This window comes from Uranotaenia lowii, chromosome 2, assembly GCF_029784155.1.
Source record: "Uranotaenia lowii strain MFRU-FL chromosome 2, ASM2978415v1, whole genome shotgun sequence".
NCBI lineage: Eukaryota > Metazoa > Arthropoda > Insecta > Diptera > Culicidae > Uranotaenia > Uranotaenia lowii.
Genome location: NC_073692.1, coordinates 72,040,187 through 72,059,602, shown reverse-complemented (window position 1 = coordinate 72,059,602; position 19,416 = coordinate 72,040,187). Strand labels below are relative to the sequence as shown.

General features: G+C 37.0%; 1 protein-coding gene across 50 annotated transcripts in view; it reads left to right on the top strand.

The window, feature by feature from the left end:
- Nucleotides 1–12,942: 12,942 nt before the first annotated feature.
- LOC129747198 (zinc finger protein 585A-like) overlaps nt 12,943–19,416 on the top strand; it is a 62,351-nt gene continuing 55,877 nt past the window's right edge. For all 50 annotated transcript variants that reach the window (XM_055741246.1, XM_055741255.1, XM_055741288.1 and 47 more), the window contains exon 1: nt 12,943–13,083. The gene's annotated coding sequence lies outside the window, so the exon portion shown is untranslated. The remainder of the gene's footprint in view (nt 13,084–19,416) is intronic.

Genomic DNA, 19,416 nt, shown 5'->3' with positions numbered 1-19,416 from the left:
TAGTATTGGTGAACGTATGTTCAACGGACGACCTGGTTGAAATCGGTCGAAGTCAATTGGAAAGAGACAGAATACCAACTGTCAAAATCCATTTCTACTTGTTTCGACCTATTTCAACCTGTTTCGACTAACTTCCATTGAACACAACTAAAACATATTTGACTCAAAAACATAAGTGCGTATGATAATTTTACTATGGTAAACATTCTTGTTGTTTACACTAATTCAGGATCATTAATCATCAAACCCGTTTGTAAAAAAAAACTAATTTTGAGCTGCTTTATAGTTACATAACTTTGAAAATCATTCGAGAGCATCGGGAGAACACACTAACATTGACCGACGTGTGTCGGAAGTGTGAATTTTCATGTTTCAAATAATGTCATAATGCATGCATGCAAGTAAACAAACAAACATACATAGTAATTTTACTTTTTAAATCAAGCTTCTCGCTCCTCCTAATCTTTATCATAACACATACTAGTTTCATCATGAAACATATTAATTTTACTAGGGACGAAGTAAAACAATGCATCATTTCATTGACAATTTTACTAAAACGCAGTCGAATTTACTCTGCGCAGCCAAATTGAGCAGATGGTAAAATAGCTATGCGTAAGACCAAGCCCACCAATGGTTGCTAAACTTCGAATCGAGTACATTTAGCAACATTTCTATCAACCCACCATCGCACCAACAGTCGCTAACTTGATTCGAGAAATAGCATTCGAGCAGTAGGTTGTTACTGGATGCGTTTATGTAGCAACCCGGTAGCAACACAACCGGTCATCGCTATGAGAAAATAAACAAACAAAAATACCAACCTGGATGGCTACAATGGGTGCGAAAATCAGTAAGTAGATAAAAAGGCAACCAATTAAACCATCTAAAATACCGACCGAAATAGGAACGCCCGGTGGGCTTGGTCTAAGGTATTATAAACAACAAAACATATTTGACTCAAAAATATGGTCGCCTGTTGTTCGTTTAAACCACGGATTTAGTAATATTACTATGCTTTTTTTTGTGTGTACCGAGCAGCACATGAAAATATATTTCAGATTTTTAAATTCACCTTGAAAATTCATTAGCGGAAGATGGCTTATCTTCATCTATTTTATTAGAGACGCCCCGTAATGAATTCAAACGTTTAGCTGATGATTGTTAAAAAATTTAATCAATTCAGAAATATTATAATTAGTTTTAAAAAAACAAATACTGATTTTAGTAACGCACCTAGCATCACTGGTGAGGCCGTCAGCTCATCAAAGTTTGAGGTTATGGCTGAGGCCAATTTTTCGCCAATACTATCGCCCGTATATACCCTTATAGACATCCCGAATAGACCAAGACCATGGTTCTACATTGTAATAACAATGGTTTTCGTCTTAACAATGAAAAACAATGTAAAATCTCAATCCCTTTAAAAAGTGACATGACACATATGTGACATGAAAAAATGGAAATTCACAGTCTCGTTTGAACTACGGTACGTTGCACATCGTGTGTGTGAGCTGAATTGAAATCTAATTTATTTTTCTTCTCTCCTTCCACACTCTATTGTCGAGCGGTGTAATGACCCACAACGATACACCAAGGTCATCGAAAAATGAAGTTCGAGTACGGAAATATCACGAGAATTATGCTGGGCCATATCTCGTTATGGCTGAAACAAATGTCGGGAATATATCTGCTGCGAAGATTGCTAAAAGTCTGGTGAAGAAATTTGGTGACGATTTTATTCGTGCTATGCCGGTTTCTAAAACCAAAATGAAAATTTTGATGCGATCGAGGGATGCTGCTAATGAAATAGCAGGCATCGGTACCTCAAATGAAGTGCGTTTTTTTATCCCCCAACGGCTGGTGGAGTGTCTGGGGGTAGCCTATATTGAGCCGGATATTTGTGATGAAGAATTGAAGTTTGCTAATGCTTACGATAAACGCAAGTCGAATCAAGTTGATAACCCGGAGATAGTTCATGCTCGTCGTGTGCTTAGAAAATTGGCTGATGATAAAGAGGAAGCCCTGTTTACGGTGATTTTTACTTTCGCTGGGCAGAGTTTACCTACCCACATCGAGTTAAATAGAGTGCTTTATGCTGTTAAGCAATACATTTATCCTGTCCGCCAGTGTGGTAACTGCTGGCGCTTGGGACATGACAAAAAAGGATGCAAGAGTGCTAAACGCTGTAATCAATGCTTGGAGCAAGTGGGCGGCGAAGATCATGCGTGTGAAAATAGTGAGCCACAGTGCGTTAACTGTTTAGGCTCCCATCGGGCCAATGATCACAAGCTATGTCCGAAAATAATTCAAAAAAAGAAAACCGATAAAGAGCGGCGTGACACTTTTTCACAAGGACGTGTCGATTGGTTTTGTGGAACAAATTCAAATGATTCATCAAACTCACTACCTATCATCTCTCAACCAACAACAATATCCACCGTGGCAGTAGCTTGCCAAACAAATAATGTTGACAAGAATGGATCTAATCCTTCCAGCAAACGTCGTTATAATGTCGATTCAGACGATGAGCTTCCCCAACTTGAAGTTAACATTTCTGACGGGGTTTGCGATTCGATTCGATCGACGATTGAATCTACTGAGGTCATCGATATCGTTGCAGATGCTCTGGAAGTTCCTGAGGAAGATATTGAAACTCGACAAAAAATCCAACAAATGGTTTTGGAGAGAATTTCGGATGTTGTTAGTGATAAAATGAAAGGCTATTTTGCTAATCTCAGATTATGAAAAAGACCACACCAAGCACTTTAACAACCACCGTTCCTCTGCAATGTCTACAATGGAATTGTAGAGGGATAAATAGTAAACGCTCATCCTTAATCCAGCTCATAAATACACATAATATCAATATTTCGCTTTTGAGTGAAACACATCTCGACAGTCACACAAACTTTAATCTACCGCAGCACACCATGTTTCGTAAAGATCACAGACGAAACTCGATGGGCGTAGCCATCGCGATTCGTTCAGAACTAAATCCAGTAGGATTTCCTATTGCACTGCCAGCGGATATTCAAGCCGTTGCCTGCCAGATAAAATACATCTCCGGGTTGATCACTATTGTATCTGTGTACATACACCCGCAAGCCAACATATCGCAGACTCAGTTTGAAAATTTTTTATCAACCGTTCCGAAACCGTGCATCATTGGAGGAGACTTTAACGCAAAACATCACCTATGGGGAAGCGAGCATGGAAACATACGTGGAGACCGTCTTCATCAAGCCATCGAAACATCTCATCTCGTCATTCTCAACAACGGTCAGCCAACTAGGTTTGATGTAAACCGGTCGTGGGGCGCAATTGATATCACGCTGGTTTCTTCGAGCCTTAGTTTGTTTCGACTGGGAGGTTTTGGATTCACCAAATGGAAGTGATCATTTTCCGATAGTTTTTCATTCGAGTACTACATGCGCGATGAAATTCTACTCTGGAATTAATGTTCGGAAAATCGACTGGGAACGTTTTGCCGGAAGCCTCGAGGAATCATTCGTCGAAAATGGAGAACCGGATAGCTTTGATGTTTTCTGTGAGCTGATTTGGCAAGCACTGCGCAGATCCTGCCCATCAGTAAACTCGAACCACACCCGCCGAATACCGCAACCCTATTGGGACGAAGAGCTAACAGAAGCGAAGAAGGCCACCAGAGTTGCTTTCCGCGCTTGGAAACGGGAGCTGTCAACCGAAGCTTACGAAGGGTACGCTAATACAGAACGAAGGTTCAGAAATTTGGTACGCGAGAAGAAGAGGAAAAGTTGGCAACATTTTTGTGATAGCTGTGATAGTTCTACGTCCCTCACAACCTTATGGAGGATGGCCAGAAGGTTTAAAGGGCGCGGAGAGCCATCAAAAAACATCAGAATTTCGGACAATTTGGCCAACGATGTTTTGGACAAGTTGGCTCCCTCATCTGCCAAAAATCCACCCCCGGTTTTTCTACAATGTTCGTGTTGCTCTCAAACTGGTTTTCCATTCTCAGTATCGGATATTCAAGCTGTTTTGAAAACCGGTAAAGATTCGGCTCCTGGTTTGGATGGTGTTCCATATTCCGTCATAAATCGTCTCCCATGGGCGGCGCTTAGTCAGTTGCGAAAAATCTATTGCCAAATTTTTGCTTCAGGAAGAATTCCGGAAAGCTGGAAAACCTATAAAATTGTACCGATTCCTAAAAGTGGCCATGATCCGATTTCTCCTTCTGCTGTTCGTCCAATCGCGTTAGCTTCATGTTTTCGCAAAGTGTATGAACTCATAATCAAAGATCGACTAGAACATTTCATCGAAAACAACAACCTGTTCCCTTCAGCTATCAACGGTTTTAGGAAAGGACGAGGAACAATGGATGCGTTGTTTCCACTGATTAACGAAGCTTCCTTAGCTTTGAAAAGAAGAGAGCATGTGGTGATATGTAGCCTCGATATCAAAGCCGCCTACGACAACGTGGAAATTAATGTTCTGGTCCGTGAATTACGCTCATTAACAGTCCCTGAATGTCTAGTAAAAAGTATCTTCCATCTGTTTGAAGAAAGGAATTTGTGCATTTCGAGTGGATTAGATTCAATATCTAGGACAACGTGGAAAGGCCTTCCTCAGGGATCTCCACTAAGTCCGTTATGCTTTAATGTTGTGATCAGTGGATTGATCAACAGTGTCCCTCCTGATGTGATAACCGTAAATTACGCCGATGACACAACAATTGCTGTAAGAGGAACCTCACTGGAGCATAGTTGCGAATCTCTCCAAAGGGCAGTGGATATAGTTGTGGAAAATATTTTCGACCTTGGGTTAGAACTTTCGCCGACGAAATGTAAGTGCCTTCTGATCTCCACACAACAATGCGATAATCCTCCAGAAATAAATATCGGCGGTTGCACTTTGGAATACGTCAGATCCCTGAGGTTACTCGGCATGTACCTCACACGAAATCTGTCGTGGTCGTGTCATATTAGAGAGGTACAGAAACGTACAGCTCCGTATCTTAACTTTTTACGAAGCATATCGGGCCAGTTATGGGGAGCACATCCAGCAGCAATGTTAGTTATTTTTAAGTCATGTGTGAGATCAATATTGGAATACGGTTCCATATTTATGACGGAGTTAACACAAAAAGAAGCCATTATTTTGGATAGACTACAATGGGCAGGAATTCGAATCTGTTTGGGCTCCACAAAAACCACCCACACAGGTTCACTCGAAGTGATGGCTGGTATTATTCCGCTGCAACAAAGAAGAGAACTTGCGGTCATGCGTTTTGTAAATAAAAGAGCGTCACTCCTTTCTTGGCATCGACAATATTCCAGACCGATCTTGGACAGTGGCTTAGTGGCTACGGGAATACACCGCGCAACAAGAATGCTTAACGAATTCATTCCACTTGAACAGCCTCTAAATAATCTCCCATGCTACATGTTCAACCGTGAAGTTGTAAGAACAAAAATATCCATTGATCTCACTGTTAAACGGTTATGTTTAGAACACCAGAACTCATCGGCAGCTGATTTGGTGTCAAACTATCTCTTGGAAGTGTATGCCAACGCGAAAATCTTGGCAACTGACGGGTCGAAAGATATACAAGGCACAGGTTATGCTGTGGTAAATAACTTTGGAACACCTGCAGAAGGGATCAAACTCGACAGTAAAGCATCCGTTTATATGGCAGAGCTTCTGGCAATCAGGCATGCTGCGAAAATGATCGTAAGTCTTCCTGTTGCTCAGTATATTATTCTATCCGATAGTTTGAGTTGTCTCACGAGCCTGCAAAAAATCAACATCAATCAAAAATATCCCGTTGCTTTGGTACGATATAAAGGAATCCATTCTTGAAGGTCAAAGAATGGGGTACGAAATCCATCTGATATGGGTTCCGTCTCATAGAGGTATTCCAATGAACGAGTTGGCAGATCAAGAGGCGAAAAGTGCGTGCATCAATGGTGGTACAGCAGATTATATTTTAACATCATTCGACATCCAGTTTCCGATTCGGCGTACAACAATGCACAAATGGCAAGCAAAATGGAATTCAGGAACTAAAGGACGTTTCTGTCACAGCATCATCTCTAACGTTTCGCTCCAACCATGGTTTAGTAGCTTGGATCTCAACCGCAGACAAATTGTAATCCTTTCCAAATTAATATCAAATCATTCACGGCTCCCTGCTCATCTCACTAGGAATGGTATCCTATTGGATGCTACGTGTAGTTGTGGCGAATCCATCGCAGATCCTGATCACATTATCTTCGCATGCAGCAGATTTGAAAATCTTCGTAGACCTATTTGGCGAATTTTAATGAAAAAAGGAATTCCACCCGATATTCATTTGATACTAAAAAAGAAAGACATTGAATTATATAAAACGATAGCTAATTTTGTAATTGAATGTGAAATAGACATGTAAGTAGAACAGTAATCAACACTTGGCCGGTTATGTTATAGAGGTAAAGCCAATAAAAAATTAAAAAAAAAAAAAAAAATGGAAATTCAGACTGGAAACATGGGACCTTAGTCCTATGCAACCAAAAGTCGCGTATTTACTTAAACATGGCATTCCGAAGTTTACACTTGGCTGAACAAAGGTTTTACTGAAGTTTCAGGCTCTGATGTTACATAAAAGTTACAAAAAAAAATTCATCGCCTCTCGGAAAGTACAAATAGAGAAAACAAACACGGTATAACATTGTTTTTGCACAGTGTGAAAAGCCGTGTTCAAGGTAACTTGGTGTATACTGGATTATTTTTTAAACGATTTTTGTGTACGTTTAGAAAAAGAAATCGTTTGAAAAAAGTTCTAAATCATCTATCTATCTTAAACAAACCTTTCATAGAAATGAACGAATGATACGATTTGTTTAACTTTTATCTGTGAACTAGTGCAATCATTTTAGATTAATTTTTTGATCTTATTTTTATGCTTACAGAATTCAAAACTGTTACTCCGGTTTTAAAGCTTATCGAGCTTTAACATTTTCACTGAGCACAATACTTTTCACAATCCGGCACCAAAAGCAGTAACCAAAAAAAGAGAATTTTTCCAAATCCTCCCATCCCGTTTCAGGTCTCTCTCACCTCTTGCTCTGAAACGCCGTCATCATCGTCTCGTTCATCGTTTCGTTCCGCTCTCGGCGTCGATAAAATTTTGTATGTTTGACACAGCAGCAGCCATAGTAGGCAAAAGAAGGTTCAGTCTCGCGCGGTCCTCAAATATTACCTAGAATCCCGGTGCAATCCGTTTCGGATCCGGTCCAAAGTGGTTCCATCGGAAGTGGCCCACCTTGGCGAGCCGTTTGCGACTGTTTTACGACGTGGTAAGTTCCGTTTTAGTGGTCAAAAATGACGGCAAAGTCAGTGGTCTTCGTCCGTGTCTGAATATATTGGGGAATATAAATCCCCCGCCGCCAGAAGAAAAGAAGAGCAGCAGGCCGTGTCTCGTCGTTCGTCGCGTTTCGTTTGCGTGATTTGCTGTGCGCGAGGAAGGCGAAGGAAAAAAGGTCGCCATGACAGTCGTCGTCGGGTCGACTCGATCTCGGTGCAGACTAGATTGCCTTTAGGGAAAAAAGTGCCGAGTGCCCGGATTAGTGGCCACCAGAGGCTACCGATCGTGTGAAATTTTATTGCCTAATTTTTGGTGTGATTTTCTCGTCCGTTCCATCGGGAACAGAAAAATGTTGCACAATTTTCCCTGTATTTTTTCCGATGGAATAAATAGGATTCTTCCCTCTACGCGAAATGAATTAAGTGAAGTAATACGAGCTGCTGCTCCCGAGCAAAAGAAAGGGAAGGGGAGATAGTGGGAATGATTTTTGTGCCTTCGTGAATTTAAATCTAGTCGATCTCCCTCCCGCCCGTCCGGCTGGGTAGGCTAGAGTGAACGAACAATATCCCGCGCCCAGTTTAGTTGAGGGAAATCTGAGAGGGAGCTCCTAAAATCTGAAAAAGTAACAAGCTCCCCGCACAACGACTGACTAGCAGAGCAGTGGACTAAACGATTCATGGATTGCTGTTATTGATGTTATTTTATTAGTGTTCTATAATATGCGTCTCACTACCCTACTCTGAAAAACTTGTCGTGTCACAGTGGCTCAGATGGCGGTAAAATAATCGAATGGGTACAATTACAAAAATGTGGTTGTTCGATGAAATTGTCTAATGGTTCCTAAATAACTTGAACAAACATGTTAACTCAGATTTCATTCCATAAAAAATAAAAATAAAAGATCCAAAAAATTGATACTATTGTAGAATACAGTTACGAAATTTATTTCCTTAATTCATAGCTAGTGTAGAGCGAATGCGTTACAATTCATGGGAGCTTTTCATCAAGCCTAAAATTTCAACACCTGTCAGGCTTTCTTATATTAACTCACTAATGCCTGTCTATCCACATGTCTTTTATATTTCTGTAAATAAATAAAATATAATTCTAGTTTTTCATTCCGTCGAGCATGCTGCTTAAAATTAGAATCGTTAACATTTCATTTTTTTATTATTCTTTAGCCTTGTAATTTAACAAGAGCAAAGTTCCAATCCAAGGAAATCTTTGTAGCAGTAGTAATCACAAAACTTAGGGCTTTATTATCAATTATCAAATTATGCGCTTTGAAAAGATCCTCCAAATTAGAACGTGGTTTAAGTTTTCTGGTTCGTTACAAAGTACGCAGTCAGAAACATTGATTATCTTGCGAATTTAGATTAAAGACAAATCAAATTCAATAATAATGTCATGAATCTTTTCTGATGATTTCCGGAAAAGTGGTAGTTTTCAGTTCTCATATTTCTGAAAAATTCAGCAAATTTAAGTGTTAACCTAAAACTTTAATTATTGAACATCGGGAAAAAATTAATCGTACCAAAAGTTATTTGAAAACAAACATTCGTAATGTTACTTGTGACATTTCTCACCATATTTCGGAATCGTACCGCCCAGCTGTACCACCGTGTGCCATGTGTTGTTTTTCAAAGGTAGTGTTAGTGCGAGTGAGAGGAAGCAAGGAAGAGCTGGCGCACGCGATTTGCATGTGTTGTTCAAGTGAGAGTGTTCTAACAAGAGCTCAAGAGGAAAGAAGTGAGCAAGGGAGGGAACCAAAATCAAAGAAGGCAAAAAAATGACATTTCGTGCGTCTGGTTGGCTGGCTGGCTTGCTTGTTGGTCGCTCTTCGTCTCGGGACGGGTTTCATTCGGCAATCACCCCCACTCTCAGTTTCTCTCGTTCTCTCGGCTGCTATCAACTATTGTGCTCTTCGGGTGATTTTTCCCAAAATATGGAATTTCGCTCAAAAAAACGGGAGATCGAACAAAATCGATACCACTATCAGTGTTTCCGTGTTTATTTTGGTAGTGTCATCATACAAAAATAAAGCTGTGATGTAAATTGTTTCTAAAAATATTAAATATGTACAATGCATCTTATTATAATTTTCCTGGAAATGAAGGTAATTGTATGATTTTTTTTATTCAGTCGATCATTTATCTGGTTACATATATAATTTTACTTTGTTTTCACGACAAACCTGAAAACTGATTAGTAAAAAGGTACATTTTTGATTTATTCACTAACTTGAGCATAAAATTTGATAAAAATTATTAATAATGCTTTGTCTGATGTATGGGTTAAGACTGGAACAAATATCAATTTCTTCTTTTGTCACCAAAAATTTCTTGGTCATCCCCATCCTAATACGGAAATTTACTAAACGAGATGACAACAGTCCATCAACTTGAGCTTTAACATACGAAACACAGAATATTTGTGGAATTTTCAAAAGTAGCTGATTATGAAACTTTTTGTCAATTTCTCAGATTATTCACAACACCACTTTTTTTTAATGTTTTTGGAGTCATGATCTTGACTAAAATGTATTATATAACTTCTAACCTCAGCCAACTTAGGCACTGAGTAAAAAAAATTTTTTTGAGCATTTGATACAGTTTTTTTTCGAAGCATGTTTTTCTATTTTTTTTTTTTTTGTTGGGAACAACGTTTAAGTCATGTTACAACAGCCATGCTTTTTACCAACATATGTATTTTAATTTTTAATTGATAATTTTTGAAGATATACATATTTTTCAAGGACATGTGAAAGTTGAATTATTAGCAGTGAAATGCGGTTTCATTACATTTGGCAGTTTCGTTCTTTCGAAATGTTACGCAAGACTCATGTATTTCAAACCAATGACCCTCCATTTCATGATTTTTTTTTCTTAAAAATAAATTAAAGTTAAAAATAATCCGTACATCACGAAAAAATTTACAATTTTTCACTTTTTCCATGCATTAAAAGTTGCAAATTTGTTACTTTATGAAACGAAGGGTTAATAAATAGTAAAATAGCGCCCAAAGAATAAAACCTTGTGAAACTTTAAGTACATTGACTTGAAGTACATTGACTCTAATGATCAATTACATACTTAAACGTGTTTGATAAATAATGTTTTCATTAAATTTTTGAAATTTGTGTTATGTTTTCTATGATACACTACTGGATATCGTTCAGGAAGAATTGAATTGACCTTTCGATAAATTTTTCATATACATACATCGCTTTCATCAAAGAAGAAATTTGCATATTACATGGTGCACGGTGTCTTTTTTGGGACCCATAAAAAGACAAAATCAGCATATCTGAAAATTTGCCACATTTTAGAGGAGACTTCAGGTAAATACAAACAAGTTACAAATTGAGTCTCAAATAGCCTTCCATGGACTTCAAATTCCACTAAGTTCCTTAAATAGCCTTTTTGTGACATGTCAATCGCATCCCTTCAGTATAAAAGTTACAAATAAGGTCTCAAATAGCTTCCATGGACTTCAAGTTCCAAGAAGTTCCTTAAATAGCCTTTTTGTGACATGTCAATCACTTTCATTGAGTATAAAAGTTACAAATTGGGTCTCAAATAGCCTTCCACGGACTTCAAGTTCCACTAAGTTCCTTAAATAGCTTTTTTGTGACATGTCAATCAGATCCCTTCAGTATAAAAGCTAAGCTACCAATTGGGTCTCAAATAGCCTTCCATGGACTTCAAGTTCCAAGTTCAAGTTCAAGTTGGCTGACCTTGCAAGTATTCTAGGGAAGCTTATTACCACTTTGAGTTTTAGCTGCTGGTAAGGCAACATCTATGCGTGACCTCGTGGCAGCATGTTTGGCCATCATATCGAAGGGTTCAAATCTTGTATCAGGACTAATTTTTTTCCATTAGGTTGTTTGATTGCTTGAGTAAGCAAATAAGTAAAATGTGTATCACAAATGGCGTGCGGGCCGGTATATATCAAACAATGTCAAACACAAAGCAATTTATTCAGATGAATTGAGGTGATAGGAAGAATTAAGATGGATGGTAGTGACCGAATTTAGAAAGAAGAGAAAAGATTTTTTTTTGTTTTTGCTGATTAAAAGATGATTTGTGAGCTGATCAGAAGGCCGTTCAATTCCATTTTTTTTTTCATAATAACAAAGCTGATTATGATAATCCAATTAAAAATAATCGAAACAGTAAGTTTTAAGATATTTGTGTTTAGAACCACATCCAAATGAATATGTAAAAAGTAAAAGTGAAACAATGTAACGATCAATGATAAACTTACAACTTTGAAATTTATAGTTTTTGGTAAAATATCTTTTTTATTAAAATATTTTAAGTTATTATTTATTTTTCAAGTGAATTTTGATACTTCAAAACTTAAAAACGCAAAATTTGAAGTTTATAGGAATAAATTTTAGTTAAAATTAGTGAAAATTTTAAAAACTTTCACGTGTATTTTTTCGCAAATCTTAAAAAAAACGGGAGTTGATTTTTCCTGAATAGTGCGTTGGATTATAGGAAAGTATGGGCTCCTGTATAATGTGCCAAACTTTCAGAGTTGCCGATCGTTTCTTTAAATCGTTCTTAAAAGACATCGTGTTATTATGTTTAAAATCCGAAAATTTACTGCTACACTTGTATAAGAAAGTCGAACAACAATAATACCTTGCTTTGCGAAAAGACAAAATCAAAACAAACCGAAACGCTTATCAGTTGGTCTTGAGAAAGATAACCCGCCCCCGATTGAGGAAGGAATTCTTTGCTTGCCCAACATCCTTCTCCTGTGTGAGAGTGTGAGGGTGTCTCGAAATCCATGCACATATTCCCTGCGCGCCTTCTGAGAGGGAAAGTCCAAGAGAGGGGAAAGTTTACATCGCCGAGCATAAAAATATTGAACGAGAGCGAGCAAACGAGTGAGCAAGAGCATACCTTCAGCCAGACCGACCAGCCGCAGTAGCGCGGTGTAGGCCCATCACGGGAGCATAACGTGTTTCACTCCGCCACCATCTTCTCGTAACTTATGTTGGGTTTGACTCGGTCGGGCAGGCCTTCGACCAGAAGTCCCCCAGTTTTGTGCTCCTCTTTTTTACACTTTGCTCTTTTTTGTGTTCATAATTACAACAATGGCGGCCGCTGCTTCAGCCGTCTATAAATAAAAATAAGAATCTTTGGCAGCGCGAGGTGACGAAACGGCAAGAAAGTGGGAGTAAAACTAGTGCTAATGATCTGTGATCTAATTGGAAAATGTTAGCTAGTAGAGAAGACAAGTGAGTGCAAAAGAAATCCGGCAGCAAGAAATCGACAGAAAAATCTGTCCGTGCCCCGGAACAAAGAGCAAAGCACAGCACAGCGAGAAAAGTGCGTGTGATTGTGTACGTGTGTGTGTCTGTTGATTTAGAGGGTGGTCTTCTGGATTGGGGCTCCGTTCCGGCAAATGGATTCGGGCAATCCTCTTCTCCGGCAGCAGCAGCAAGTTCTTCCACATTTGGAACGGGAGCACCACCGTCAGCACCACCACTATCAGTACCTCCAACCGCCGCTACAGCAACAACATCAACAGCAGCAGCAACAACAACAGCAACAGCAGCAAGTAGTGGCGGCGGCCACACTACTACAAGTGCAGCAACACCATCAACAACAGCAGCACCGATTGAAGAGTGCTGGTTGGGGTGCGGCCACGAGTGCCGCGGCAGCAGCGGCATCTTCTTTCATACAGAACATTGTTAGCAGCGCCGCTAACAACACAACCGGCACCGGAGGAGAGCTTTTGATGTAAGCATTCCATACTTTTACCTTTTTTTTGTTGACATATGAACCTACATGTTATTTTTTTCTTGATTCTTACTTTACTTTAGAGAATATTTAGCATATCTACAGTTTTGTTGATTGTACGTTTTCGATTTCATTTCAATATGCTCGTTTCCAACACAACACGACGGTATCTTCTCCGTTTGCCCTCTCTAGTTGATTGTGTGTGCCACCGCGCACAGACAGATTGACCGGCCAATAAGTTCCCGCGCCATGAGCTGTGTAATGTGTGTTGTTGTTATCTTTTTTTTTTATTTCGATGTTGCACTGAGGAAGAGAACGAAGGTACCACGCGACACTCTGTAACTAGGTGTGGGATCTTCAGGAAATCGAGTACCGTAGGTCGGCGTATGTCTGAATATATTCTTCGCCCCCTTAGATTTCGCTGTTTACCAGCTTATTGTACTGGCTGCAGATCAAAACATTCTGTTGTTTACTGTTGCTGGATAACAGATTCTGTTAAACATACCCCGTTTGATTTTGGCAACACGCCCGTACACTTAGTGTTTCCGAAATCGAACGGTTATTGTGCCGAGTTTATTCGTTCCCCAGGCGTAAGGGAGAGTGTAACAGTCGCGGCGACTCAACTGTTAAAAATAGTTAAATAGAAGAAAGGAGGTTTTTGAAGTTACACCCAGTTATCAAAAAATGGTGCCTATTTTTGCAATGATTAAAAAATCAACAGTCAAAAATACGCAAATTCTGCCGGTAACAAACAAATTTGCAGTTTGTTGTCAGTTCGATTCAATGTTCAACACTGATTTTTCATCACTGAAAATTGATATCATTTTCATCTTACTCTGCTGCTCTTTCATAATACAAAACCAATTATTGCTTTTATTTAGGTCTAAATGCCTTATTTAGGTATTGGTTAGGCATCATATTTCGATTCGACGTTAGCTCATCCTGGTTACTGTTTGCTATCGATTCAGGCAACAACATCTACTCAAGTTATTTATATGTAACAACGTCTATAAAGCCAGCACAAATTTAAAATTCTCCTTTTGTCACTTCGACTCGAAATATCTCGAGGGTTCGGGAGATAGAAAAAAAAACAGTTCAAAAAACCAATAAACTGAGGAAAAACCTTGCATACTTATACGAACGAAATTTAAAAATCCAAATATTTTATACCAAAACTTTGAAAAAATCACAAATGCAAGAGGTTAAAATCTCTATTTTCCACGGCTTTCCATTTTTGATTTTGAAATTGTTTGATTTTTTTATACTAATTGATTGAATTTTTCATATAATACTTAATTTTTTTTTTGTTTTTCCTCTTCGGGCTTTTCAAAAATTCCAATGAAGAGGGAGGTGGAGGTGTGACAATGCAAAATTGATATTTGGTTCTGCTTAGTCGGGAAAAAATAGGTTCTTGTTTTAATTTTTTTTTTGTGTATGAATTTTCGAGAGACAACAACTGTGGCATAAGCGATTGTTCAGTACAATCTTACTATATTCTAACGATACGTTGCTGTAATCAACTAAGCTTCAGTTGGATTTTGGTTCGTTTATTAGCTAAAATACCCAAAAAAATTGTAGTGGCATGTAACCAATTTTTGAAATACATATTTTAATTAATAGTATTAAAATTGCAGATATACGTAGGATCGCACGAATAACCTTTTCAACGGAGGACAGTAGTGAAATTTTCGGCCAAGAAAATTCATTTAAATAAATTCACATTTTTTGTAAAGTGAGCAGAGTTTCTAGCGAACCAGGAATACCGGAAAATATTAGCTATTTCATCTTTTCACCAGGAAACCTGGGAAAACCGGATATTTTCGGCACATCGCCGGAAAAATTGTTATATTTGGAAATTTTCATGGAATTTCAAAAATATTTTTAAATTAATTTCTAAATGTTAAAGTGGATTTCGACAGTCTTGGTACTGACCTCAAGAACACTAAGTCTAAGTCTTATTTTCGTTCATTAGTAAACAAACGAAGTTTCAATCGCTTTTTTTAACTCATTGCAGACCAAACACGAGATATGTGCTGCGCGTACAAGAATGCATAACTCAATTAATTAATGGAAGTACAATCTGCAACTAAATACAAAACGTTCTGTAACTCAATGATATTAAGTTTGTACAATTTGGTCCATTGGTTTCTGATATATAAAGTTATCTAATTTCCAACAACCAGTTAAGTTTTCAAGGTCAAATGATTCAGTATTCGATATACATGAACATGTTTCAATAAATTATTTAATGCAAAAAGCAATTACATTTTTTAGCAGCGTAAGACGTTTTTATAACTTTTTAGTAAAAAAAAATATTGTTTTCAATGTTGTTGTTGTTGTCAAGTTTTTCGTTTAAATTGGCCTGATGAACGAAACCTCATATCGCCAGTATTCTGTTTTTCATTCTTCCTGCGTTAAACTTTTACTTAAAGGTTCCTGAGCTGGAGAATATGTTTATGTAAAAATTGTATCAAGCACCTGTCGAAATCTAAGGTCTCTACTCTGATAACAAAATTATATCTTATATTCAAACGAATCAAATTCACCCCTGTCTTATTAACGATTCTCTATATTTTAATATTTTTTGTATGAAAAAAACCTCTTTTTTCTAAAACATATCTTTATATTTGTTCAAAAAGAAGTTAAACCCGATTTCAATCATTTTCTACATATTTCTATACAAACTATTTTTTTTCTATTACATTCTATTACATTCTTACATTCAATTCTAAAAAAAAAGAGTTCTCATCGTGGCTGAAAAGAACCCCAAAACCATTGAAATTTCCAGATCAAGTTAAACGGACTTGTTTGTGCATAACTGTTTAAATTGTGGAGCAAAACAATGAATAGACGCCAATTTCGTTGGATTTGCCCAATGTTATAAAAACTTGTCAATTTGATGCAAAAAGACTACGTCGTCGTCGATGTATTTGTCATGATTTCATTCCGGTTAACAAGTTTTGGGAAACAATTGTTCAAAATTTTTAGGGCTTTACATTGTTTTTTTTCAGTCTACCTTAATTCTATATTGAAATATCAGTATAATAAAAACCGGGAAAATCGTCATTTTTTACCGGGAAAAACCTCCTAATTTCAAAGCGGTAAATCGCTATTAACCCTGAAAACATTAGAAAAGAGGTCGCGTTATCCAAAACATTCGGGAAAATTGTGCCTTTAACTCTCTGATTTGTCATTTCTGCCTTTCATGAAAAACAATTAAAAATTTATTCGGTAAATTTTGAAGACAAAAATCGTGTGGCGTTTTGTTATGAAGCTTCATTAATTTACTATATGAACATTCTTTTGACACAATCAAAGAACGTTCTCAATATTTTTAAAAACATAAAAAGGGCCAATCGTGAATGCAGTAAACAGTTTTCGTTATTTTTACTAACGTGTGTGCCTCATTGATTGGAAAACTATAAAAACTTTTGCCCTAATTTCTCAAGTCCCTGTCCCTAGTGCCTGTCCCTAGAAAGACAATATGTAAAATAAGAGCAAAATTGGACGATGGTATTAAACCGCATGTACTACTACTTTAATCTATAATATTAAGCATTTCTGTAATGTATCGAGGACTATAATTTTTATACCGTTCGAAAGGATGAACCCCTTAAAACCAAAAGGCGCAACTATGAATCCGTTGAGACATTTTTTTTTCAACGGAAATAACTTTATTGACCTCTGCTCTAACTAACCAATTAGATTCCAAAAAAAAAAAACAAAATCGTTTTTTCAATAGTTTTAATTGTGTAAGGAATGAGATACAATTAAAAAAAAATCCAGATTCCATAAATTGAATTTTTGATGCAATTAAACTGTTTAATTTTTTTTACAGTACTTCAATTAAAGAATGTGGAAAAATTTCGAGGACATATACGGGCTCGTATGCAGTAGAGAGTTAAAGAGCTAATCGTTGAAAAAGCTCCTCAAACGCTCATAAGAAGCTACCTGTGACTTATTTGAAACTTTAAATTTCGTTTGTAGGTCGAAAATAGCATTCAATTACCTAGTGTATCATTATTACCAACATGGAAATTTATTTTTAGTTAGAAAACGAACACAAACACATATAGGATTTCTATAAACTTGATGTTTCCTCCAAGAAATCCTCGATTAATTTTACACTAGATGGACTTTTTACAGGATATGATGGCTAGCATCTTACAAATTCTCAAAATCATCAACCCATAGAAAGTGTACTTTGTACGCAGTGACCGAGATTCGATCTTATCTCCAACAGGAACGAAAAACAAAATTATATCAAGATGATATAGATATGATTAAGATATTCAACATTTTCTATCAAAATCAGTTATAATTCAGTACTCGTTTGATGTTGAAATATCTCAATTTATATCTAAAAATCTATACAAGTATAGCTTAATAATATTAATTTTCGATATTCTAACAAGATTAAAAAGATTATATCTCATTCAGATAGCATAGTTTGATATCGAGTGTAACAAAACTTAACATGTTATATTTATGTTATTATGTTATTAAGTCCAGATATGAATGCTTCGAACATAATTTCTACAGATTTCTACAGAATTTCTACACACCTTCACACACTTTATTTTTGGTTTCCCAAGTAAAGATTCAATTTCATGAAGCTGACGAGCGAAACTCATTGAAGTTCGGTTTGGACCGTTAACTCCAATGTCCGCGTTTCATTAGAAGTTGTATGTATATCAAAATAAGATATGATCATAATATTTTATGACAATCTGAACAAAAATCTTATAATTGAAAATGAGCTCAATCCCATTCAAGTCTAATAATCAAAATAAGATATAAATCATATTGAAAAAACTTAAATCAAAACTTTGAGTACTTAATTATAACTGTATCGGATATAAATATGTTGGTAAGATATATTTGAGTTATTATTTTGATATGCTTTACTGATCGTGTTGTTTCCAACTTGAACAATTCTTGAAAAGTTTGGGTACCAGCCAGGAGATGCGAACCTCGACCTGCAGGCTTAGAGGCGCGCACGCTACCACAGAATTTTGTCTGGTGCATTAGAATAAGACCTTCAGAATATTGATATCAAAGCTATATCTGAATAAGTTAATAATATCTCGTGGAGATAGGTTTGTGTAACTATTTTGATATGCCGATTGCCGATAGCTCAGAAGACTTGAACACAATCCTCTGAGCCATGGGCGACGTACATACCGCTTATGTCAGCTCCGGTTACCCAAGCTTCCGCGTTATCCATGCCACCGAATTCACACAAATATCCGATATTTATCTATTTCAAATGAAATTGAAAGCTTATTTAAAATTCTACAAAATGCTAACAGGAGGGTATTCGAAAATAATGCAACACTTTGTTTTCTGAATAGCTTTTGGATGTTTCGATGGAAATTGTTGAAATTGTCAGTGAAGCTACCTTGTAATGTAATGTGTACGTGTTCAAAATATAGTGACTATCTGTCTAGTGGTTTGTGAGATAGCGCCCAATACTGAAGTTCATTGACAAATTTTTTTGGGCAGGATCGAGAAAATCCAGAAAAGTTCCAGTGGGAGAATCAAAAACAGCTGGAAACCAAATTTTCAACCGAAGTTTACATGGTAAATTTTTTAAAAAATTCTAGAGGACCCAATATTGAGCTAAAATTTGAATAAAGGTGAAGATAATCGATTCCCTGAAGCGATAGGAATTTGCCTTTATTGCTTGAAAAAACCTCTCACATCATGGAATCAGTTATCTTCACTTTTATTCAAATTTTAGCTAATTATTGGGTCCTCTAAGACTTCTTAAACAATGTACCATGTAAACTAGTAAATAGGCCTGACTTCATTTCTACAAGGTAGAAAAGCTGTCCACTGCTAAAATAAACAAAATACGGTGATGAAATTGTGCGCAAAATATTTAGACTGCTTGTGGGGAGATATTTTGAAAAATTTCGTAATGGACAGCAAAACAAACTCTTTAGTGGTTATCTGGTAGATTTCCAACCAGAAACTTTTCGTTGACAAGTCTCGCCTATAATTCCCAGAGATAAATTGAAGAATACTTGAAAAATTTAATGTCTGGTACTTAAAGAGGCTAACGATGTGTGGAAATTACGAATTACTCAGTCTTTCATAACGATTGACACGATGAATGGCTAAAAATACAAGGAAGACTGCCTCCAAATGCGACCGTTTTCTCTGCAAAGCACTTTAATAGGTCCCACAAAGTTTATACTATGTTTAAGTTGGATTTGGAATCGTGGCATAACGCAAAAACGGTGGTGAAGTGAAAATAAATGTCAAATATGTTGTTTTTGTGCCGAAGGAGGACAATTTGTTATAACTTTGACCAAATTCAAAATTTTA